The sequence below is a fragment of the Lissotriton helveticus genome, chromosome 9 (genome assembly GCF_964261635.1).
Source record: "Lissotriton helveticus chromosome 9, aLisHel1.1, whole genome shotgun sequence".
Lineage (NCBI taxonomy): Eukaryota > Metazoa > Chordata > Amphibia > Caudata > Salamandridae > Lissotriton > Lissotriton helveticus.
The window spans coordinates 327,724,758-327,750,895 of record NC_136070.1 but is presented as its reverse complement, the minus strand read 5'-3'; the positions used below and the strand labels follow the sequence as shown (position 1 = coordinate 327,750,895).

The 26,138-nt window shown below is 45.1% G+C and overlaps 1 protein-coding gene across 2 annotated transcripts in view; it reads right to left on the bottom strand.

The window, feature by feature from the left end:
- ZC3H14 (zinc finger CCCH-type containing 14) overlaps positions 1-26,138 on the bottom strand; it is a 319,723-nt gene that overhangs the window by 99,668 nt on the left and 193,917 nt on the right. The gene's annotated exons all lie outside the window — the stretch shown is intronic.

Below are 26,138 nucleotides of genomic sequence, written 5' to 3'. Positions count from 1 at the left end.
ATCACACATTGGTAGGGATGCTATGGTTCTGGTATTTCAACAAACCTGGTATAACCCGAAATTCAGGAAGGTAGCAGAATCCCTTTGCCAGAGGTGCATGACGTGTCAACAGTTCAACGCTGGCAAAAGAACAGTAGTTGAACTGAGGAAAATTGGAAAGTCAGGGGGTCCCTTTGTAAGAATACAAATTGACTTCATCACCATGCCACGCTGCGAGGGAAAAAGATATGTCCTTGTAGTGGTCTGCCTATTTTCGAAATGGGTGGAAGCTTACCCTGTCCCACAGAGTGATGCCTTAACAGTAGCCAAATTATTACTACGAGAATTGATACCTAGGTTCGGAGTGCCAGTCACTATTGAATCAGATAGAGGCGGACATTTTCAGAATGAGGTGTTGGACCAACTCTGTAAAGCATTTGGAATCACACAAAAGTTACACTGTGCACATCGTCCAGAGGCTTCTGGAGTGGTAGAGCAGATAAATGGCACTATTAAATCTAGGTTGGCCAAAATGTGTGACTCAACTGGAATGAATTGGGTTACTGCTTTGCCTCTTGTTCTGATGGGACTCCTAATTATTCCAGATCAGAGAACAGGCTTGAGCCCCCATGAAATTTTGATGGGAAGAGTGATGAGACAAGCATGGGTACCAGGAAACAAACTGTTAAGCATTTCTGATGATTTGGTACTTGAGTACTGCAGGAAACTGGGTGACCAAGTGCGTTCTATCTCTCGCCAGATTGGGGAAGACGCCGTCGCCAACCTGACAACTCCAGTACACAAATTGGTTCCAGGTGACTGGGTTAGAATAAAGAAGCACACTCGTTCGAGTTGCCTTGCACCGAGGTGGGGAGAAAAACGCCAAGTAATACTGGTGACCACGACAGCAGTGAAGTGTGCAGGCATTTCCAGGTGGATCCATGCCAGCCATACTCAAAAGGTAATTCCAGACAAGGAGCCTGGAGCTGAAGGTTGTCCAGCTGAGGGGTCTGCGGATGCCGGTCCTGAAGTAGCTGAAGACGAACAACCAAGCACCAGTCCAGCTGAGGGTCCTGAAGACGTTGGTCCGGAAGTAGCTGATGACGAGCAACCGAGCACCAGCCAAGATGATTGGATACCTATAATAGATTTCATTGAAGACCCAATCAGAACAAGAGAGCGAATATACGAAGATAGAGAGTGGATTAGAGAGGTCGAGACAGGCACAGGCGAAGACCCTCAGATCATTGAGATTCACATCAAATCTGAGGACGAAGAGGGAGGTCAGACAGGGACAGAACAAGTGATCGATACTCCTCCACTGACTCCTGATATTGAAAAGGGACAGACTAGAACTAGTTCAAAAGTTCGAGCGGAAGAAAATCAAGAGACCGAAGTGCTTGAACAGGATCAGATAGAACTAGAAGAACGAGTTCAGGACACAGAAACAGAGACATTCGAAAGCCAGAATCAAAATTCACCTGAACCAGGCCAGCTTAGTGACCAGGCAGAAGAAATGGATACAAGACCTGGGACTAGTCAGACAGGAAGGGAAGAGACAGAGGAAGTGCCACAAATGAATGAAAACAAAAGAGCATTAGAAGAAAGTCAACAAACAGTGCCAACCAAAAGACTCAAGAAAAAGAATAATATCGAACCAAGATACATTAAGAGACTAAGATTGAGAATAAAAACAGTAGAAGAGAAACTTGCTGACAGAAGAAAAAGCATACGAATAGCAGAACAAGCTGGAGAATGCTCCAAAAGGAGGAGTGATCGAATAAAAAGACTGAATGAGAAATACCAGGATCCTGAGTGGACATATCTGATTCTGGAAAATTTAGAGGATCTTGATATTACTGACGAAAGCGACAGGGAACCGATTACTGATTACTCTGCAGAGGAAGAGGACGAACCACCGTGAAATTGCTCAGCATAAAGGTACCTGGGCAAGGCCACAAAGAGGGGTTGAAAACTTCATCTGAGCCAAAATGTCTGATTCAAGCGTGAGTGGTAGACCTAGCCGCAGTTGTTGCAAAACGTGCTGCAAGGTATGTATATGTAGTATAGTTATAGTAATATTAGTTTGGATAGGACTAACAGTTTTCATTCCTTTTATGGTAAGCAAAAATACTAATGTTGACCCTACTCAGACAACCGACACTGAAGAACTGACAACACGAAGTGTAGAAAGACGTGAAAAAGCACTCAGACAGACAAAACGAGACTTAGAAGCATCAGATGAGGAAGGACTACATTACCACGGAGTTAGAAACCAGACACACTTAAATGTTTTCGCAAACTTATTAGTGCATTATGTAGAAACTATGGAAATAGAAGATTGCTATGTCTGCATGAAGCTACCTACTTCTGTGGCTGAAGGCGTGACATATCATCACCTACCTCTGACCTATGGAATTTCCTGTAGTATTTTAGCAAGCTTATTTTACAAAAGAGGACCGTTACAGTACTATTACTCTAACAATGACGTGATATTTTCTGAACTTCCTATATGTGGAAACTTGAATCCTGTACATACCAAAAGTGACGTTACACGTTATATGGGAGAATACTTTCTGACTATAGGTACAATAGATTTAAATGAAGCACACAGAGACAACTTGACCTGTTCATTACATGAACAAGAAAAAAATATTTTTGAACATGGCAGAAAAGAGAAGGGAGAGTTTCCAAAGAAAGGCAAATGACAAAAGACAGAAAACCCCAAAATGGGCTGAGGACATGGAAAGCACCTCAAATGGCGGGGCAGGGCCTGCTTTGTTGCTGGATTTCGAAAAGAAAGGGAAACTCTGTCTTCATCGCGAGAAGACTAGTTATTATAATCAATCAATGTGAACACAATTACAAGGTAATTGGAGGTTGGGGTTTCAAAAATGGGTCAGAACCTGTCTTTCCCGGAATTTATTATGTATGTGGAAACAAGGCTTATTTCAAATTGCCGGATCACTGGTATGGAAGCTGCTATTTTGGCATTGTTTTCCCGAAAATATACCACGTGAATGAAATTGCTGGAAGCAACGAAAACACTAATGGCTTAGCGCGTAGTAAAAGAGAAAGTGTAGGTGAAATAATGGGTAGTATTTTTAGTGCACTGATACCTGGAGTGGTTCTGAACACTCACAGAATTTGCAAATTATCCACAATAGTGGATGTGTTGTCTACGGACACGGCTCATGGATTTCTGCTGGTCAATACTGAAATGGTTGCGATCAGATCAATGGTTTTGCAGAACAGACTTGCTCTTGACACCTTATTAGCAAAAGAGGGCGGAGTCTGCCGGATGTTGAAGGCGCAACATTGTTGCTCTTACATTCCGGACAAAAGTATACAGCTCAAAAGGTATGTGAAAAACATTACTAATTTGGAAAAGGAACTCAAACCACTCGAGGTTGACAGTGCCTGGAAGTGACTGGTTGATGGTCTCTCCAATGTAGGTCATTGGTTTGCTAGTTTAGGTAAAAGCTTATTGCTTAAAGTACTGATGCCAAATGGAGTGATAGGTTTTATCTTATTTCTCATATTCGTCTGTTGCAAATGTCGCAAACACACAAAGAAATACCAAGTGAATGCGAGAGGAGTGAAACGGAGTGCGGATGAGCTTGAATTAGAAGAAATGAATAATAAGATTTATAAAAAGGTGAAAAATTCTCACCCTACCAAAAATGAGAAAGAGAAACTGAATCGCCTGTTGGAAGAGATAGAAATGTACAAGGTGTGAAAGAAAGTTGGCATCTGGTTCCATTGTTTTGTGATGATAGTAAATATCATCAAAGAGGGGATTGATAGAGCAAGATTTCGCATCGCGACTTGCTCGAGTCAAGAACCTCGAAAATGTGTTATAATTTTGTAATTTCAATTGTTCGTTTTACTAATTTTAATGTATTTTGAATGTGCGTGTGTAATAGTGAAGCTTGCCTATGTGTTCTACTAATACGATTAATCCTTGTTCCTAAAATGGCCGCTGCTTGACTTTCCTCTTCTGCGCATGCGTCAGTCACACTCACGTGACTTCACGTAGATATAGTTTTGGAGGGAAAGGGTGCGCATGCGTAATCGCCATAAAATGGCAGCTTAATGTGATAATGAAGTGAAGCTCGTGCTATTGCTCATCGTGTCGTTATGTGTAGCACTTAACATTAATTGCATAGTATAATGTTTTTATGATAAACTTGAAGTGTGAAATCATGACATGTAATACATTCATTCATTTCTATGTTTTAATTTGTTTTCGCTTACTTTTCATGTACCATGGTAAACGGGGGGTCCAATTGGGTCGAGAGCCATCTTGAGAGTCCTTTCTGCGCATGACCGCGCAGCCCAGGCAGCCGTAGCCTTGAGCGGTGGAACTCAGCCAGCTGGCAGTCACAGACAAGAGGCTCCTGAGAACGCCACCCCTGACCCAGGAGGATAGAGAAATCATGTTCCTGATTTGATACAATGACATTATTTCTATTGTATTCTGCATATTCTCTCATGGGAACCCCAATCTTGCTAGGCGGTACCTTAACATGCAAAATAAGTCTTACAATAGTCTGTTCTGATTGGTGTGTTAACCAAATCCTACCTTAGGACCAATCGAAATTGGGGATTCTGACACTTTGCAACATTTGGGGGTGGTACACTGACCCAAAAGAGTATATCTAGCCTAGGTTTAGCTAGAGAAATTGTCCGACTTGTCTGAATAGCTGACCTGTCACTGACCCAACGCACTCAATAGGTGACTGAATATACAAGAGCGCTGCGGAGCACTCTGTCCGAATTTGACCATAGACTAAGGTTTTACTAAACCTTAAGTGTTGGCGGAGCACTTTGCTGGGAAGTTCGCTAACCCAATCGGGGTTCTGACTGATAGCTGCAGAGAGGGTGGAGCGCAGGCGTTGCTTCCGAACTGCGGGTGCTGGTCGTGTCCTGGTGGTCCTGTCCTGATCCTAATCTGGGTTTCCTGTCCTGTCCTGAGGTGTCCATACTGCACCTGCTGTCCCATTGATGACTGCTATTCCTTGGGGTATCTCCTGTCCTTAACTGACCCGGGGCCAGGGTTGGTTTTCACACCAGTCTAGGTAAATATCTTGCCGAAAACTCTAAAACTGCACCTTTCTATTTTTCCGTCTTTGCTTCAATAAAGACATACCTTTGCATATGATAATTTTCCATGCTTTTCCGCAACCATTGCACATCATAAAGTTATTTGCATTTACTTTCATAGCGTGTTCCTATGTTACCCTACCTTTTAGAAATCATTTTCTACATTGCAGGTTGCAATTTCCTGATGTGTTCTATAATTTTCTCTTAACATTTAACTGAAGTACTTTACTAGAGTTATATCATGTTTCACATTACACCCTTACTATAGCTGTTAAGATTCCTAATTTGTAAGTATCAATGGGGGCTAGCTAGCTTTAAAGGGAAGGTAAAGGGTGACTCAGGTACGTCAGACAATACAAGGAAAAAAGCAATATTTTCCTTTGAAAGCCCTCACCCACCGACCTGGTCGGTGGCATGCTTCATCATCGGGCCCACCACAGTGGCACCGAATGTGCCCCGGGTGTGCTGCAACGCCAGGAGACTGCGGAGCTGGTATATTGCAGCGTGTGCAGTGAAGGAGTGAGATGTGAAAGATTAAAAAGCTATACAAGCGGTCCCAGCACCCGAGGGTTAACAAGTATTTAATAAACTGGGCCTCCGTTAGCTGTTTAAAAAGGCGAATGGACAAAGTGGAGTGATTAATGATCTCCCATGTCCTGTGTGGTCTACATGTTTCTGCCAGTGCCTTTTCTATTATAAGCTGGCTTTCCTCAGGACCAAAGAGTTAAGTGAAAAAGTGCAATTAAATAATAAACTAATAAACTATATTAAGTGATTGTGTTGTTTGTTGGCTATGTGTCGCGCTCGCTAAGGCGCTGTAGCTGTTAGAGGGGGATTCCCTCAAGCTTTTCTACATAAAACACATAGGACAAAGACAGGACGTACAGGGGAGAGTCATATTAGGTTGGCATTTTTTAGAACTCATGGTGGCCGGCTCATAGGGTGGTGTACGACTTAAAACCGGCTAGGGTGAGCTCATAGCGATTGTATGAGACTGGTGAGAGTATAAAAACAACCGTAGGTGGGTAGTGGTGGGCTAGAAAACGAAATCACAAGGTGAGGTACAGGAAAGTACTAGTTCTGGGTCCTCACTCTGTTATTTCTTTGTAAAAAGCCTCATGGGTCGCCTGGCAGAGAAAGAGACCCTGTGGAGATAAATGAGGTTCACAAGGCTATCTAACCTGTAAGGAAAGAAGAGTTTTTGGCTTACCCCATGTTGTTGGACAAGCGGTTTTACTCACGAGTAGTTCGGTCAGGTTCCTCCTTGGACCTATTCGTCCCTCTGCGGCGCCCGGTGTGAGCTGAGTGGGCCGCCTCGCTCTCTATTTATGTGGTTTGGTAGACTCGGTGCACCTGTTCAGGTTAGAAAGAGGGAGGGGTGCGCGGAAAACGCTGTCTCATGTAGAGTCTGCATGCGCATGTGCGGAGGAGTAGTGCGCATTGGTAGCGCATGCGCGGTAGGCTGTTGTAGCGGTCTAGGGCTTGCGCATGCGCGGTAGTGAAAATTCTTTCGAACTGGTTCTAAGGTTTGCCGATGCTCTGAAATGGCAATGTTTAGCTATATTAGCTTCGTTCAAGTGGCTGGGTCAGCAAAAAGTACGTTACTGCCGCATGGGACAGTCTTCATAGGAGAAGAGTGGGCTAGGGAGGGGGACGTTCATGTAGGAGCATGGTGGCACTGGTACCTCATGAGTTTGACAAGAATGTCTATGTGGCCAGACTGTTCCACGGGATGGAATCATTAAGGCCTATGGTATGGGTGGAAAGACGGTAAATCCAGCGTTGTTCTTTCTGTAATAGGAGTTTCTCATCCCTGAGGTTGTCAAATTTCTCAATGACGGTCCATGTGAAGTCATTGGGTGTGTGGTTGTGGGTCAGAAAGTGGTCTGTGAGCTTACTGATGTTTTTCCCACATCTTATGGTGCTTCTGTGTTCCGTCATTCTAGTGCGTACTCTCCTGGTCGTCATGCCAACGTACCGGAGGCCACATCTGCAGGTGATCAGGTATACTAGATTTGAGGAGTTACAGTTTGTAAACTGTCGTTGTGTCCAGGTCTTACCCGGTTCCAAGCTCAGTGTTTTTGAGGGGGATGTCAGGTGGCATACACTGCAGTTGTTGCAGGGTTGGTGACCAGTGATCCTTGGCAGGCCCCATGCATTGGTGATGGTGTTATCTTTATCTTGAGTTTTGGGGCGCGGTCTGGTACTCACAAGCTGGTCTCTTAGGTTGGTTGCTCTTTTGTAGGCAAAGCGAGGCTTTTCCCACTGCCTGGTGCCAGAGTTTATAATTTTCCAATTACGGTTGATGATGTTAGACACTTGGTTAGATGCTGTGATGTACGTTGTGACGCAGGTGAGCACAGGATCTTCTTCGGGTTTTTGGACTGTTTCTAGGAGGGCGTCCCTGTTTTGGTTTCTTGCTCTTTTACAGGTTTTGTTGATTATCCTAGAGGGATAACCACGGTCCCTCAGTTTGTGCACCAAGTCACTGGATTGTTGTTTATAGTCTTTTATACTGCTGCAGTTGCGCCTGATGCGCAGAAATTGCCCATAGGGCAAGTTTTCCCTCAGGTGTCGGGGGTGAAAACTATCAAACCTGAGCAGGGAGTTTCTTGCTGTGGGCTTGTAGAAGGTGGTGGTGGAGAGTCCTCCATTCTCTGGTCTGATGTTGAGGTCTAGGAAGGGTAGCTCCTGGGGACTGCTGGTGCATGTGAAGCGTAGGTACGGGTCTAGTTGGTTGACCCATAGCATGAATCTGTCAAGTGACTCCTGGTTGCCATTCCATACAATGAGAATGTCATCAATGTAGCGACGCCACACTCTAATGTTGGTGGAAAAGGGGTTGGTTGGGTGTTGTATGTGTGTCTCCTCGAAGTGGGCCACATAAAGTCCGGCCACACTGGGAGCAAAGACACTGCCCATTGATGTACCATTCGTCTGGAGGTAAAAGGTGCCCTCATATTCGAAATAGTTCTCTTTGAGAGCTAGTGCTGCGCAGTCTAAGATGAAGCTGCGGGGCGTGTTGTAAGTCCAAGTGTTGGACATGAGGACATCGTGCAGTACCTTAAGTGTGGCGTCTTGTGGGAGGCTAGTGTATAGGGATTCTATGTCTAGTCCCACAAGTAATTCAGTGCTTGGATCAAAGCTGATTTCCTTGATTACATTTAGTAAATGTTTAGTGTCCTTAAGGTAGGTAGGGGTCTTCTGGACTAGGGGATTGAGGAAGAAATCACAGAAACGTGATAGCGGTTCTAGCAAAGACTTGATACCAGACACAATGGGTCTCCCTGGTGGTGGAAAGGTGCCTTTGTGCACTTTGGGGACCGTGTAAAAGTAGGGAGTCTTTATTTCTTTGGGACATAAGTAGTCCGACTCTTGCTGTGATATATGATCATGGTCTTTGGCATGTTTTACCATTTGCGTGATGGTGGTCTGTAGTTGCTCAGTAGGGTCTCTTTGGAGACGCTTATAATTCCTAGAGTCACTGAGGAGCCTCTTGCACTCCTGGTCATAGTCTGTCTTATTCATCAGGACTATACCTCCACCTTTGTCCGCTGGTTTTATGACAAGTTTGGGGTCATGTTGGAGACGTTGGATGGTGCTTCTGTCTTTGTTGGACAGGTTGTTGAAAGTGTCTCTCTGTTGGAGTTGTTCTACTTCCGTGTAGACTGCCTGTTCGAAGGTCAGGATTTCTACCGGGATGCTACCTGGTGGGGGGGTGAAGGTAGATTTTGTCCTCATTCCCGTCTCATTGGGTGTTCCTTCCGCTTGTGTGGTGGTATTGTCCTTTTTCTCGAAGAAGGCCTTTAACTTGAGCTTTCTAAAGAATTCAGCCAATTCTACATGTAATTTAAACATGTCCAGTCTTGGCGTTGGGACAAATGAGAGGCCTTTATTCAGTACTCCCATTTCGTCTGGTGTGAGTTGTGTGTCGGACAGGTTGAACACGAGGGGGGTGGGTGGTGTCACTTGCTGGTTCCCGCTTGTTCCTTGGTTTTGTTTCTCGTGTTGGAGCTCACCGGTTCTGCTTCGGGTGCCCATTGCACTTGGCCTGGGTTCCGTCTCTTGCCCCTGCCTCTCCTGCCCTGGGATAAAAAAGGGTATTGCTGCTGTTGGTTTCCTTGAAAGAAGGGCATGTTGCCTTGAGGGTACATCTGTGGGTATCCGAAGTATGGGGGTGGTAAATGCCCGAAAAGAGGCGGTGGTTGGCCAAAGTTGTGGTTCTGGGGACCTTGCCATGGTTGTTGCCAATGTTGTCCACGCCTGCCTCTCCCTCTCGGGGTATTCGGTCCTGTGCTTGAGTTGCTTGACGCGCTTGAGATGGAGCTGTTGTCTGAATTGTCAGATGATTTCTTGGCGGGGGTGTAGTCGTCTTCTGAGTACGGGTAGGTTTTAGAGTAACTGAATCTCTTCAGATCCTTTTCAAATTTTTTGATTTTTGTCTGGGTTAGGTAGTCTTTGTATTCAGCTATTTCGCGGTTCTGGTCTTCGAGTTTCTTTTTGATCCCTGTCACCGTGGGTTTAAAGTGTGACTCTGTTGCCTGGATTTCGATCATGATTGCGTCCGATAGGCGTTTTGCAGTTTTAATGATAAGGACTAGCCAGTCCCTGGTGCAATGCCAGGCGATCTGGGCCCAGTCCTTCCGGAATGCTGCATCATCTAAGAAGATCCTGGGGATACGGGCTAGCTTACCTAGTCCTCTCTCTCTCTTTGATCTGAATAAGATTCCTAATTTCCCATTCATATTCATGAAACTGTTTCCATAGTAAAAATTCCGATTATTGACTAGGTTTTCCCTGTAAATGTTATGCTTTTCCAAACTGAATTTAGATAAAGAATCTTAAAACTTCCCAGTTGTCCGTGGTCATTTGATGAAACATTGAAATCATTTTTATGTTGGGTTTTTGTATTTTGCTGCCTTTCCTTTTACAGCTAGCTCCCTGACCCATCGTGGTTATAGGTACCCGTATCGGTGGATGGTAAGTCGGGTACACTAGAAATAGCAGGAAGGGACTCACAATTATTGGTAGTAGATTGTAGGGTCATCTGATCAATGTATATGGTGAAATGAAATATATGGGCCCGAAAACCTAAGTGGTGAAATTATTTGGTCGGGTGACCTGCGATCTCTATCAACCTCTCGTGCCAGAACATGCCTAACAGCCTTTTTCCGATGGCTCCTCTCCGCGCAACTCAAATGCAATGAGGATAAATCTGAGATCCTCTTGTTTGGGACTTTCCCTCACCAGTTTAGGGAATCACTTTGGCCGGCTGATTATCCAATGCCTAATTTGGCGGGTCAGCCCACTAAAAACATAGGAATTTGGTTCGATGAAAATCTTCTGTTTACTACACAGATCGAAAAGCTAGCTGAGCAGAGCTGTGGCACTCTTAAATCAATAAGAAAAAAATTCCCCTCCTCCCTACGGCAGCCAAGGAAACGGTTACCCGTGCCTTAATCCTTTTACGCTTATGCGAATGCCCTGTACATTGGCCTGCAAGGTTATCTTTTGAAAAGGCTGCAGATGGTCCAGAACACAGCAGCAAAGACTCTTCTTAATATTCCTGTTAGATATAGCGTAAGGCATCACCTGCGCGATCTTCACTGGCTACCTGTGGTTGAAAGAGTAAAAGTTAAAGCCCTTGTTTGGGCTCATTCAGCGTGTACGGACTTGGCCCAGTCTACCTAAGGAAATGTTTCAGGTTCGAGGTCCCTGCAAGACAGCTGCGCAGCTTCTTGCTGTTATTCCATGCTTTTGCCTTAAGAGAATTGGGGGGGAAGTTCTCTGGCATACAAGGCAGCTTTGGCCTGGAATTTGCTTCCTCTGGATCTTCGCAGTATCCAGGACTCTAAGTTCTTTAGGAAAAGACTGAACACTCTGCTTTTCATCTAATGATCCACTCACTTCTGCTCCTACTTGGCTAGTGCCGGGACACTCTTCGAGTAGTTGTGCGCTTTTTAAGTATTAATAACATAACATCACATTTAAATGAGTCTCTCAGACCCTGCAAGTACCTGGCCACCTTCTCGGGTGATTAGCGGATCTCTATAAATCAGCTCATTGAGTGAGTGTGTGGCTAGATCAACAACTAAACTATTGGTATAAGCGAACATATTTTTTGCATCTGCAACTATACTGTGCTGGCTCCTCTCTGCTTCTTGAAAACCAGAAACCAAATTAGTTATCTTGAAAGGCATGGACATATTCTGATAAATAAGATAGAGAAATGTAGTTGCAACTAAAAATTTACATATCTGTATCCAATTCCGCATTGCAGATAAAGGCTGAGTGTTTTGTCCTCGTCACATGCAGTGTTTTACATCAACCGAAAGGCTGCTTAACTGTTGAATCCTTACATTTGTAGAGATGGGCCGCAAATGCCATTTACGTACTGGAGTATGCATAATTTGGGTCTGTGCCCCTTAAAGGGATGAAAATGTTCACCTGCAAGTCATGTCGAACAACTGTTGACATTGAAATCAGGGCAGCGGATAATATCAACGATCACCTGAGGAGTAAAACCCATGAGAGACTTTCTTCTCCAGTTGTAAAGAGGTCCCGTACGGAGCAAACGACCTTGGAGCAGAGCACAACTTGTGCACGCCAAAATATTGAAGAGGCTGCGGATATCCTGCACAAGGTTGTGAAAGCTCTGTGTGAAGGTGGTGTTCCACTTTACCAGACTGATGGTTCAATATGAGAGATAAGGCAGCTGTGCCCTGCAGCAAGGACAATGTGCAAATCCAGCTACATGCATGAGAAAAATCTTCCTGAAGTGTTTGAAGCACAGCTTGGAAGCATACGTAAGCCCCTATCTCTTTAACAGTTGACAAAACCACAGAGGTGCTTGGTGACCCAGCCATTGGAACATTAGACACATATTACAGTGATCAAGAAGAAAAGGGTCGCCGCTTCACCTCAGTCGACATAACTGTATCTGATGAGTGTAATTCTGTTAAAATTGCCTTAATTGTATAAAATGTGCTTCAGAAGTTGGGTAAATCATGGCATGACCTTGTTGCAATATGTTCTGATTCTGCATTCTATATGACAAAGCCAGTAAACTATTTTCACGCTGTGCAGAGGGTTAATTTCATTCACATAAAAGATCCATGTCATCTTATCCATGCTGCTGTTTCCCATGCTCTGTCTCAGCCTGACTACCGGGACGTGTATGATTTTGTAATAAAGGCTGGGGCAGTATTTAAGTATGCACGGAACTTAAAACACATTTATTCTCAAGGAAAAGCAGACAGGAGAATGAAATATCCATGGGCGGTTGTTGTGATCCGATGGTTCAGCTGGTATGACGGAACAATACGACATTTGCAAATATGGCACTACTTCCTTGATTTTGTAAACAATGAAGAAGCCACTAGATCCAAAATAGATCACCTACGAAAACTACTCTGCCCCAACAGTGCAAACACCCAATCTTTCTATGTGAAGTTACATTTCATTGTTAAAACTCTCACCGGTATCATCAACATTCAGAAGAAGTTGGAGTCAGAAGAAACACATGTCCACCAAATATATTCAGCCATAGATATTGACATGGCTTTGGCCAAATATATTCAGCCATAGATATTGACATGGCTTTGGCGCTAGAGCAAGACTATACACAAGACCCAATGATCACCACTTTATTGCAAATGTTACCACAAAAATAGCAATTGTCCTAATAAAAGAGATGATTACTTTTAAAGATGCACTGAAAAACAAGTGGGATGCTGTCCTAGATAGAAACATAATAAGTTACATCTCTTTTTGGAAACAGGTTACAATCCTGGATCCTTTCAAGAAAGTTCAGTTTAGTCAGGATTTCAATGATTACAAAGATGTATTCATGTTGTTTGGAGCTTCTGATGACATAATGAATGTTGTTAAAGAAGAATTAAAAAATATTTATTGCATAATATTCCACAAAAAGATCAGTGCAACAACATACTGGCGTTCTCAGAAGCAAGAATGGCCAACACTGTGTAATCGTTCCTTGAAACGTTTAGCCATTCCAGTATCACCAGCAAATATTGAACAGGTTTTCCTTGTCTACATTTCATTAACAAACCAGAAAAAGCCTCAATATCCTCAAAGTCTCTTGAAATGCACATGTGCCTATACTACAATGGCAAAGATTTTAGATGAATGAATTGTGTTGACGAATAACAAACGAGTGCATGTGTGCATTGTCCGTTTAAATAAAATGGAAAAATACTGCCTGCAGCATCGTCTTTTGATTACAGAAAAAAAAAGAAAAGTAGATAAATACAGATAAAATGCCCCAAAAATAAATATGGATAAATGCAGGTGGAAATGGCAAAAAAATAAATACTATAAAACCGGGAGCACTAATTAAGTACTTATCAGATAAATCACAAACTGTTCAGTCACAGGTGGTCCCTGAATGACCTGCCTAAGGAATATTAACTAGGCATGTTGCGGTTTGAAAACACCTGTGATTGGCTACAAACACAGTACTTAGAGACCTGCAGAGAACAGCAGACCACCATTCCCTCGTTTGTATTCTCAAATGGTAACGTTTTTTTGTGTTTTTTTAAAGAAGCCAGTGTTCCTAATCAGTGATGCTTTAAAAAAACTAATAAAGAAAGAAAAAAGCTTCCAGTAAAAACGAATCAATAACTTCTAACCACAATTGTGGGCGCTTACTACGATACATACCATGCCAAATCACAATTAGGACGTGCCTTCCTAATTGCAAGTCAGTATGGGTCAGTCTACACACTTTTCAGGAACCGGCAACACTTTTCTGACTCCGAAAATGGGTTTTAAATATACCAAAATGCCATTTTACTCTCGAAAACTCTGCTATTTATTGAATCGCACAGATTGTGATCACAAAATGGCTTTGTACATCTAGCTCGAAATGAAGCAGTTTGGAACCTCAGCAAACAAAGCTACTGGAAATGTTATATACATATCGTCTGCACCAAATAATTTGGATGCATTGATAGAGGCTGCACTGCAGAGCCTACATATATACCTCTACTTAGGAGGTTAAATGCAAGGAAATATAGAGCAATGTGTGGTCTACTTCACAACAGTTACTTCCCGTGCCGTTTGCTTAGCCGTCAGCTGCCTGACACTTGCCTGTTTTTGCCGTCTGCTGCCACCGGAGGTGCTCCGCTCCTGGAGCAATCGACGAGGGAGTTCCGCCTGCGGGGACCGGGACGGGACTGCGAGACCCAGCATCCACAGCGCATTGAAGACCACAGCGCAGCTGGTGTCTCTTCCCGCCCCCAGCACTCCCGCAGGCATAAAGCGGCTTGCGGACCCTGCTCACCGGGTGCCGTTTGCTCAGCCGTCAGCTGCCTGACACTTGCCTGTTTTTGCCGTCTGCTGCCACCGGAGGTGCTCCGCTCCTGGAGCAATCGACGAGGGATTTCCGCCTGCGGGGACCGGGACGGGACTGCGAGACCCAGCATCCACAGCGCATTGAAGACCACAGCGCAGCTGGTGTCTCTTCCCGCCCCCAGCACTCCCGCAGGCATAAAGCGGCTTGCGGACCCTGCTCACCGGGTGCCGTTTGCTTAGCCGTCAGCGGCCTGACACTTGCCTGTTTTTGCCGTCTGCTGCCACCGGAGGTGCTCCGCTCCTGGAGCAATCGACGAGGGATTTCCGCCTGCGGGGACCGGGACGGGACTGCGAGACCCAGCATCCACAGCGCATTGAAGACCACAGCGCAGCTGGTCTCTCTTCCCGCCCCCAGCACTCCCGCAGGCATAAAGCGGCTTGCGGACCCTGCTCACCGGGTGCCGTTTGCTTAGCCGTCAGCTGCCTGACACTTGCCTGTTTTTGCCGTCTGCTGCCACCGGAGGCGCTCCGCTCCTGGAGCAATCGACGAGGGATTTCCGCCTGCGGGGACCGGGACGGGACTGCGAGACCCAGCATCCACAGCGCATTGAAGACCACAGCGCAGCTGGTGTCTCTTCCCGCCCCCAGCACTCCCGCAGGCATAAAGCGGCTTGCGGACCCTGCTCATCGGGTGCCGTTTGCTTATCCGTCAGCTGCCTGACACTTGCCTGTTTTTGCCGTCTGCTGCAACCGGAGGCGCTCCGCTCCTGGAGCAATCGACGAGGGATTTCCGCCTGCGGGGACCGGGACGGGACTGCGAGACCCAGCATCCACAGCGCATTGAAGACCACAGCGCAGCTGGTGTCTCTTCCCGCCCCCAACACTCCCTATTTAACCCCGCCTTCCCCGCGGACCGCGCGCGCGGGACGCAAACCGGGGCGAAGACCGGGCAAAGAGCGGGCCGTTTGTGGCCGTTCGAGACCGTGGGGAGACCGGGCCGGGCTCCCCCTCTAATCTCCAATCCCCTGAGTATTTCTACTTCCTACTTCTGCATTCTAATCAGATCATCCCCTCCAAACTATTCCAAGAAAAATGAATACCAGGAGTAACAAACTAAAGAAATTAAAAAAGAGAGGCATCGGAGAACAGCTTCTAGGCCCAATGGATGACTTTTTGGCCAAGGCTAACACCTTTATTGACCAAAGCATCAGCCTGATAGAGGGAAGAGTATCTACAGATCTCGCGATCGCAAGGCGATCCTCTATGGGACCATTGGCCACAGCGAGAACTCCAGAGATGGAAAACGCCCTAGCCGATCCACCACAAGCCAATAAGAGGCTTAGCCTGCCGAACAATGTAGATCTCTCAGCCTCTCAACTATCCCTCTCACTTACCAACTCAGACTTAGAAAAAACACCTGAACTTCTTCGCGAGCAAACGCCAGAAGAAGTAAGACAGGCAAGAGGGAGGAGGGAGGGGGCTGTAAAGAAAAGGAAGGATAAGGGGAAAGCAGATCTAGTTAATGGGATCGAAATAGTTGAGACAACTGATCTAATCACGCCCCCCAACTTGGCTCGCTCGCCACCTAGAGCGGCGGACCCTACTAATCATCAGGTTCTAGTACACCATTCTTCCCCTAACAACAATATAAATACTACGGTCATAGGTTCACCCGTTATCATCTCCCACAGCAATGAATCAGATTCTCTTGATCTAGTAAACAAAATTACCTTAGTATTAAAAACTCTACTTCAACCTCTTGAAATGAGATTAATAAATATAGAAACCCAAATGCTAAAAATCACTAAATCTCTACAACATAATCTAACTTCTGAACCCCCAAAAAAGGGAACAAATAATCAATCTGCACCCCCCATACAAAGTAAAAAAGTTACACAAACCCGTCCTGTAACAAAACCACAACCTGCTGCAAAAGACCCTGTAGCAGGCAAACCACTCTCGGTAACAATAGTACCAACTACTAACGTTGACACACTTCCAAAAGCCACTGCTACTAACACAACAAAAGTAAACACACCAGCCCCAAAAACACCAGCTGTTACCAACCCTCCCCAGACCAAATCAAACCCCACAGTTAATAAAGGTACCACTAGAGGAGCTAATGATGGTAGAACTTACATGCATTTACCACCTGAAGCATCACCATACGTGGTCGTAATGACGGGTGTACCAGAATTAACAGGGGAGACAACAGAGCCTAACTGGTCCCTAAAAAATAAAGTCCAATATTGGCTAAACACGAACCGCCCTTCTCCCCCTAACTGGACAACTAGGATAGCAACAGTCAGTAGGACCCCTTGGGTGGGACACACGAAAAAACTAATACAGGGTGACTGTATTGTCATCACTTTTGAGGACCCCAAGGCTGTCGAGTACATATGCTGCTGGGAACAACATAATCCAAGTGGGGGAATAGATACAAAGAGTCTCTCCTTCTTTTATCCCAAAAAGCATTATAACAGCCACTTTAATGAACAAGACAATTTGTGGCGTAAAGCAGTTCCACAGCCCTGGGACTTTACTAATGCTAGACCCAAAATCCCCCCACAGCAGAACGGACTAGACCCCTTATGGTGGTCGGCCGACCCAAATTATTATCAGCAGGAAGCCCCATGGCAGGTAATGGGTCCCCGCAACAGAAGAAGAGAATGGGAACAATGGGGTGCCCCACCACAGCGGCCCTCTAGACCTAGATATGGAGAAACACCGTACTGGGGAAACTGGTCAGGTATACCAACAATGAACCGATACAGTAGCCTGGAGATGGTCGATTGACCATCACCAGATTCTACCAATGACAACCCAAATACTCTATCTAGTGTCCCGGAAAGGAAAACGATCATAAGACAAGATAATAGGCAACGATCTTTGTCTATCATTTACTGGAACATAGCGGGACTTCGCCGCAAAATAGATGATGGCTCAGCAGCTCAATTTCTCGAGGATGGAAATATAATATGCCTCCAGGAAACATGGGCAGTAAAAGAGCTACATATCGCAGGCTACAAAACCCTTTTTTCCCCAGCCATTCCCAGTACTGCGGGTAGGCCCAAGGGGGGCTTGATCACCTACATAGCTAACACAATTCCTAGCCTCAAACTCCTCAAAATTGAAAACTCTCCAAACTTCCAACTTATTTCCATCTCAGTTGGCAAAGATGCTATTGTCATCCTAGTAAACTTCTACAACAACCTAGAAGAAGAAAACTTCATCAAAACTCTTCAGACAATCCAGGAAAAAAATCGCTAGAAATACTAAAACATATAGTAGAAAGGCAACTGTTCACTTATTATGGGGAGGAGATTTTAATATCCATCCCTGCCCACATCTGAACAATCTTAACTGTGGGATAGTGGACGAGCACGACAACCCCCTTGCCCATTTTTCACACGATGGTAAAGGGGAAGCGATGAACAATCTCCTCACAGACCTGGAATTGTCATTAATAAACAAGCAAAATCCGGATGATAATACTCTCTACCCCACATATCTAGGGCGGGGACACGAGACCACTGTAGACTATGTCCTAACAACGGATGGGTTGAGACAGCTAACCACGGACTTTACCCTATTGGCAAACAACTTAAGTGATCATTCCGCGCTTAGAGTGGATCTGGATCTTCTAGATCACCCAACACGGACAACCCTAATTGCACACACTCTTTCTCAAAATCAGATAGAAGTGGGCATACCAAATGGTCTCACAGTGAAATGGGGCAAGATGGATCCAACCCAACTAAGCAGTAGTATAATAAAGACTCTATATCCTAACATAATAAACTGCTTAGACCTGGAGTCTGATGACAACGCCATCCTTCAAAACTTCAAGATCATTTTGGATAAAACCAAACTAATGCTGACCAGGGAAAATAAATCAAATAATCTAAATAACCCAACAATCCCAGGCTGGTTCAATCACGAATGTACGAGCTCTCTAATCAAATTAAAAGAGGCTCTTAGGCAACCAAAAAGAGACACACAACTGATTAAACATCTAAGACACCACTACAAAATAGTCAGGAAACAAAGAAAACAGGAGCTAAAACAATCCTTGTGGAATGATTTACATAAAAGCTCACTCACAAAAAATAGTGAGTCTTTCTGGCGGACAGTGAAAACCCCTTTTCTTTCTGACTCCAGCAGACCTCAAATTGACGTAGCGATAGAAGAGGAAACATGGGTACAACATTTCTCCCATATATTCACACTAACATCTTCCAAAGAAGAAACAACTCATTCTCATCCTCCTGTCGACTTTCCAATAAACATTCAGTTTGATATTCTTGAGGTAATGCAAGCACTAAACCTAAGCAAAGGGGGCAAAGCTCCAGGACCAGACGGGGTCCCTGTGGATCTCTTCAAACAACATCCGGATCTGTGGGCCCCCATACTCACCAGAGTATGCTCTGCAACTGCGAGATTGGGTTTAATGGAGTCTTGGTCCAACTCCATTATGGTCCCCATCTTTAAAAAGGGGGACCGTCAAGACGTTAAATGTTACCGACCGATCTCTCTATTAGATTCCACAGGAAAAGTAGTCGGTAGAGTAATCCTGGAACAACTGCAACAATGGGCTGACGACAGTAAGATTTTATCGGACCTTCAATTCGGTTTCAGAGAAGGGTTCGGAACCGTCGAACAGGCCCTTAATTTAAGTCTAATTGTATCCAAGTACATCCACGCAAAGCAGGGGACATTGTACATGGTGTACGTGGACTTGTCCTCTGCTTTTGACTGCGTATCACACTCAAAGCTATGGACTCTTTTGCGAAACATGGGGGTGGATCCCCCACTATTGGACTTTCTAAGGGAATTATATACGAATGCCACTGCGAGAGTGCGCTACGGGACAAAGGGTGAGCTCACTCCGTCATTCAAGGTAGAGCAAGGAGTCAGGCAGGGGTGCGTCCTAGCCCCTTTCCTCTTCTCCCTGTATACAAACGGGTTGGGAGAGAGGATGCTGAGAGGGGCGCAGGACCTCCCAAGAATAAATCAACGCATGATCCCGGCATTGCTCTACGCGGATGACGCGGTAATTCTGGCTCGCACCCCCATAGAACTCCAGAAATCCTTAAACAAATATGCTGACTTCATGGGCGCACTGGACTTACATATAAATGTGAAAAAAACGTTTGTAATGGTGGCCGGTGGAGGGAGTAAACGGATAAAGAACATCACCCTCAACAACCAAAACCTTGAGAGAACGCCACAATATCCCTACCTGGGCATAATGATCGATGAGAAACTAAAATGGAAAGCTGCCATTGAGTCGAGAAGGCACCTTTTTAGAAGAGCCAACACTGCTCTGATTAGTTTTTCACAAAGACTCGGAAGGAGATCCCCAGTGGAGATGTTACAAATCTATTCCGCAAAATGCCTATCCACTGCCCTATATGGGGCTGGCGTTTGGGGACATGTTGATACCGCATCTCTACAAACAGCAGAGAACTCATTCACCAGATTCCTCTTATCCGCCCCCAAGTGTTCATCCACATATGCATGTCACATGGAACTGGGAATCCCCTATATTGAGGACCTAATAAAAGTACAGCCATTGCTACTCTGGAGGCGCATATGGCTCTCTGACAAGAACATGTTGACTAAAACCATCATAGAGGATTCAATGGCCCTCGATAATGTGCACAGAATAGCCTGGCTTACCTACGTCAAGCGATTTTTTACGGACATGGGTCTAGAAAGATTCTACTTCAGTCCACCATCTCTGACCGAGATAAGCAAGAAAGAGCTGAAATTGAGAGCAATGAGCCATCTTGAGTCACTCAGAATTACCCTGCTCTCAAACAAACAATCTGTACAACACGCAAACATGGTACAGTTATCGCTACAAATCCAGCCTTATCTTGCATTGGAAATTAACTCATATGAAAGGATGCTCTTAACTAGACTCAGACTCAACCTGTTTCACAGACTTGTCGCTTTATTTATTTATTTATTTACAGACTTGTAACGCGCTAGGAACTCAACTCCCTAAGGAGTATCTCCGCGCCTTTGGCAACATCTGTGAACAAAAGCCCTGACCAGTGTATAACAGAAGCCCTAACAGAGCTAGTAGTTGAACAAAAAAGTTTTAAATTTTTTCCTAAAAGGAAAATGTTCCTTACAAACTCTGATGTCATAGGGAAGATCATTCCAGAGCTTTGGCCCAGCTACTGACAAAGCCCTTCCCCCCTTGTCTAGATTTCCAGAACCTGGGGACACATAGCAGTTGTTGCTCTCCAGATCTCAGAGACCTTAAGGGGGTATAGGGAATGAACTTTTTGGTCAGGTAGTCAGGACCTTTGCCAATGAGGCATTTATGAATAGTACAGCATGTTTTAAACAACACCCTCTGTTTTACAGTAAGCCAATGGAGTTTGTTTAGAAGTGGCATAGAGGGAGTACGGGCTGGGGCATTAAGAACAAGCCGTGCAGCTGTGTTTTGCACGACTTGTAGTCTGGCCATGACATCCTCATTGGCGGCCAGCAGCAGACCGTTACAATAATCCAGTCTGCTTAACACTAGCGACTGTACTAGTGTTTTCCTTGTTGTATCAGGTAACATGGGAAATACCCGTCGGAGAAGGCCAATAACATGGAAACAGGAGCTTACAACTTGATTGGCATGATGTTTAAGGGCAAGCTCCTGATCCAACTTAACTCCTAGATCTTTCACAACGACTCTAGGTACGGGGACTGGGCCTAGGTCTTGAGGCCACCAGTCAGGAGTCCAGAGTCGTTTGGCTTCCCCAAAGAGCATAACCTCAGTCTTAGAGACGTTACACTGAAGGAAATTTGCTGCCATCCAATGTGCCACCTCTTTCATTCCCTGTGCAAAGGAGTTACGCACCTCAGGGGTCATGATTTTAAAGGGGAAGAGGAGTTGAGTATCGTCTGCATACGATACAGGGATGAACCCATGAGATCTCATGATGTTAGCTAGGGGTGCCACATAGATGTTAAAGAGCGTTGGGCTCAAACAGGAGCCCTGTGGCACCCCCTTTGAGATCTCAACCTCCTCTGACTGGTATGAACCCAATATGGCTCTCTGAGTGCGGTTGGTAAGAAAACTCCTTAGCCAGGCCAGCGCCTTGCCTTCCAGACCGATGTCAGTTAGTCTGGAGGTCATGATCTCATGTGAGACAGTGTCAAACGCCGCTGACAGATCTAGGAGCACCAGGATAACGGAAAACCCTTTATCCTGTAGCATACGAAGATCGTCAGCGACGGACAGCAAGGCAGTCTCTGTGCTGTGCCTGGGTCTAAACCCCGACTGGGAAGGATCAAGCACCCCTGCGCTCTCGATATATCTAGACAGATGCCCGTTCACAAACTTCTCAGTAAGCTTCCCTAAATAGGGGAGGAGAGAAATGGGTCTCAGGTTTGTCAGATCTGTCCACGGAATGGAGTTATTTTTCCGTAGTGGTCTTACCAAGGCCTGCTTCCAACCAAGGGGAACTTCCCCTGTGCTCAGAGAAAGATTGATAACCTGTCGGATCCCAACCCCCAGCTCGTCACTCAAAAGTGCCATGACCCGTGCTGGGATGATATCCGAAGGGCACCCACTCTTTATCTGAGTGATTAAGGTGGTCATCTCCTCCAAGGATACCGGTGGGAATTCCGTAAGTTTACCAATCTTGTTGCCTACTGAGCTAAATGTGCTGTCAGCAGGGTTGAGGCTATTAACAGTCGATTTTGAGGCTAAGATCTTAGCATAAATGCCATCAATTTTTCTGACAAAGAACTGTGAAATATTATTACACAGTTCCTGGGACTCAATCCCATCCGTTTCACAGGCCGAGGGCTTAGTGAAGGTTTGTAGTATTTGGTAGAGAACTTTGGAGTTATTACCAGCTGCTGATAATTGGGCTGCAATATGATGTTTCCGCGCAGCCCGAAGAGCTTTATGGTAGCTTTTTTGGGAGGCCCTGTGATTATCTTTGTCCTCAGCTTTCCGAGTGGCTCTCCATCGTTTCTCTAGCTTCCTTGTAGTGAGTTTTAGCTGTCTCAAGTCGTCTGTGAACCAAACTTCTTGCTTAGGGGCAGGCCGTGGTTTGTATGTCCTCAAAGGAATAACACAATCAATGGTTGAAGTTATAGCTTCATTAAATTTGTTTAAAGCTGAGGTCACATTGTCTCCGACTTCAGTCCAATTGGGTTCCGAGTAATTCTCCCTAAAACCCTCAGGAGTTAGTTTGTTCCAGGGTCTTCTAACATCTGCCATGCTCCTCCGAATACCCTTTGTCTTATGGTTGGAGCGAGTATAGAATTCGATAATGGCATGATCAGTCCAATCCACATGGTAAGGAGGGAGACAATTTATATAAGAGGAATTGTATAGGACAAGATCAAGAGTATGACCCGCTACATGTGTAGGACCCTGATTTGCCAAATTAAAACCAAGTGTGGACAGATCAGCCAGAAGGGTCTGTGCCTCAAGACATGTCGCAATATCACAATGGACGTTAAAATCCCCTACCACAATGAAATCAGAGTTCATTTGCATATGGGGGGCAAGTGCTTCCACAAGTTGGATAGAGAAGTTCCCAGCAGGGCCTGGAGGCCGATAAACTAGTGCTCCTTTCCTAGATTCCCTAGAGCTGGAGTTAATGCTAAAGATCATGAGCTCCATTTGTGGGTTGCATACTGTCTCAATAACCACCACCTCCATTTCCTGTTTAAAAACAATGGCTAACCCCCCCCCCCCCCGTTTTAATAGGGCGGTCCATCCTCACAATCTTGTACCCTGCCGGCACTCCCATAGTTATAGCTGGGACGGTGTGGGGCTTAAGCCAGGTCTCAGTTATGAAACAGAAATGTGGGCTCTCAGAAGTGATAAGGTCCCAAACCTGAATGGAGTGAGACACCAATGAGCGTACATTGCACAAAAGGTTTTTACAGTTTAGAGGAAGATCATCAGGAAGGTTAGCATTTGTATTGATCGAGTGTTTAGTAAGGTCAACATCGATCGGTTGTTTATAACAAGGGGTTATTACAGTATTGCTAGTAAACTGAGTAGAGCAGGCCCTGCAAGTAAAAGGTCCCTCTAAGCAGTGATCAACCCTATAGTGGCACAGAGTAGAGACATACCTGCCCAGATCCAATAAGGACTGTATAGAGTACGTGAGTGCAGGGTGAAGAGTCGGCACGGGGGGAACGAATGTGGGCGCCATATCCCCCGGCCCCTAGCCACGTCCTGTCGCGGACGGGCGCAGACGGGAAGGTCTTTGGCTCGTCTTAGGCGCAGGAGTAGGCGCCACACTGCGCGTCAACACTGCGCGTTGGGCCGACGAGATGCTTTATACCCTCGAGTAGGGGAGAGCTAGAGCGCTAACCGCTCGCCTCCCTGGTTGTTTCTGGCTCTGCCCCGCCTTCCGCGCCTGTGATTGGCTGGAGGGTCGGGCGGGCGTGCAGGCACAGATCTAGCTACAGCGGATCGAATCCCTCAGTGCATGTAGGTAAGCGATTTTTTCAATGTGAACTATTATTCAGAGCTTTCCCGCAAACGAACATTTGGGAACCAAAACTGTCTGCATGTCCCTGTGATGAGACTTCCGTTCAAACTTGTATGCATACGATACTGTTTTGTAAATACTACCATCCCCACAGGAGAACCTGGCTATTCCCATTACTAAAAGACTGGGGCCTTAGACAATGCCGTCCGGCCATGATCCTTATGCAGATGTTAGACTCTGAGCGCACCTGCTATCATGTATTGAACTTTTTAAAATGCATTATTAGACATCGAAGGAATCTTTAAAAGGAAATATTTTTTGTATGAATTGTTTTAATGCTGTAAATTTCATATTGCTACTTTTATGGTTTTATAATTGACAAAAACCGAATAAAGAAATTTATATATATTATATTATATTAATTGCAAGTCAGTATGGGTCAGTCTACACACTTTTCAGGAACCGGCAACACTTTTCTGACTCCGAAAATGGGTTTTAAATATACCAAAATGCCATTTTACTCTCGAAAACTCTGCTATTTATTGAATCGCACAGATTGTGATCACAAAATGGCTTTGTACATCTAGCTCGAAATGAAGCAGTTTGGAACCTCAGCAAACAAAGCTACTGGAAATGTTATATACATATCGTCTGCACCAAATAATTTGGATGCAAACATCCCTCCCAGGGATGCATTGATAGAGGCTGCACTGCAGAGCCTACATATATCCCTCTACTTAGGAGGTTAAATGCAAGGAAATATAGAGCAATGTGTGGTCTACTTCACAACAGTTACTTCCCTAAAAAAAAGTCTGTGTCAGCATCAGTGTGGCCTCACCTTCAGATGCTGAGATCCTAGACTGGAGAGCTTTACAGGACATATAACAGGGGGGATGTGAATGAGGAGCAATAAGCTAGTGTTGGTATCCTTCTGAAAGTGTGAATTAGTGAGTCAAGTCACATCAATGTCCCTGAAAGACCAGCAGACCTGCAGCAGTCTTGGTAATAGGGAGTTAGGTTAGCCCTACAGTGCATTGAGAAAGCAAGAAGTACATTAAGAAAACAATATAAAAGGGGCCTCCAACAGAGCTCACACATGCCTCAAATGGCTATGTAGCCCCAACAGCAAGGAACACTAACACGACACCCTACCAAACACACCAGACACAAGTCCTACAAATAACGCAGTGGAGACGTGCCATACAGTTAGGTTGCTATGTGAATACAACAGTACTGCATACCACGACACACACAAAGACACCACCTTTCAACACCACACAGTTAGACAGAGCTCTGAACATGAACCAAACACAGCCTGAATATGCAATTAACAGGTTGTTAAAGGCAGGCACCTACGCGTGCTACCCTTGACTACGTATCATACCTGTATTTTAATGGCCAATGTGCATTCGCATAAAATGAGGCGATACATAGACAATCTCTCCAGCCTCAACCTCCCAAAAGGTGACAACTAGTTAAGACAGACATATCAACTTTAGTAAGCACACTGCTGCACAACAACGCATCCGATGCAAGTTTCTGATGAAAACGTTTGGGAAGTCCTACCCCTGGCTACTGAAAGGTGCTATGAGGTTGTACTACTGGCAGACTATGTGCTATATGAGTCGCAAGTAACAATAACCTTTTAAGCCTAGCTCACATTAGAGGTAGCCACATGCTAGGCCCATCTAAGATTGACATATAGGCTACGGGCAAAGCTGGCCATTTACCAGCTACATCGCTGGAAGGATACTATGGTTGGGGCAGAAAATGTCTAAAATAAAGCCAGGTTTCTAAACAGAGGAACATATGTCATGCCAGTGCCACTGAAAGAACACATGGCAGTGCCAAGTAGAGCCCACAGCTTTAAAACACTGGCAGATATGAGGCCTACTGCACATCTAATAGGAACACGAGTGTAAATTGCCCTAGGGGTATGTAAGTTGTGCCGTTATCTTTATACCATGCCTGAGCCTTTTAGAGACGAAAAACTGTCACAGGCGAGGCCAGTGGGTCAGATGCGTTGATGGGCAGCTATTTTAGCCTAAAATGGAGTCAGTCACATGTTAGTGAAGGTCATTGTAAGGTTATACAGGCTGTCTTGTGAATTTTCGAAAATGCCTCAGGTGAACACACAGCTACTAGAAACATGTATTTGTGATTCTAATTGAGACACTGATTGTTTTCTTCGGATGGCGGATAATTATAAAACGATTTAATGGTAGAATACTTATAAAATGATCTTGAAAATCACTTCATTTGGAA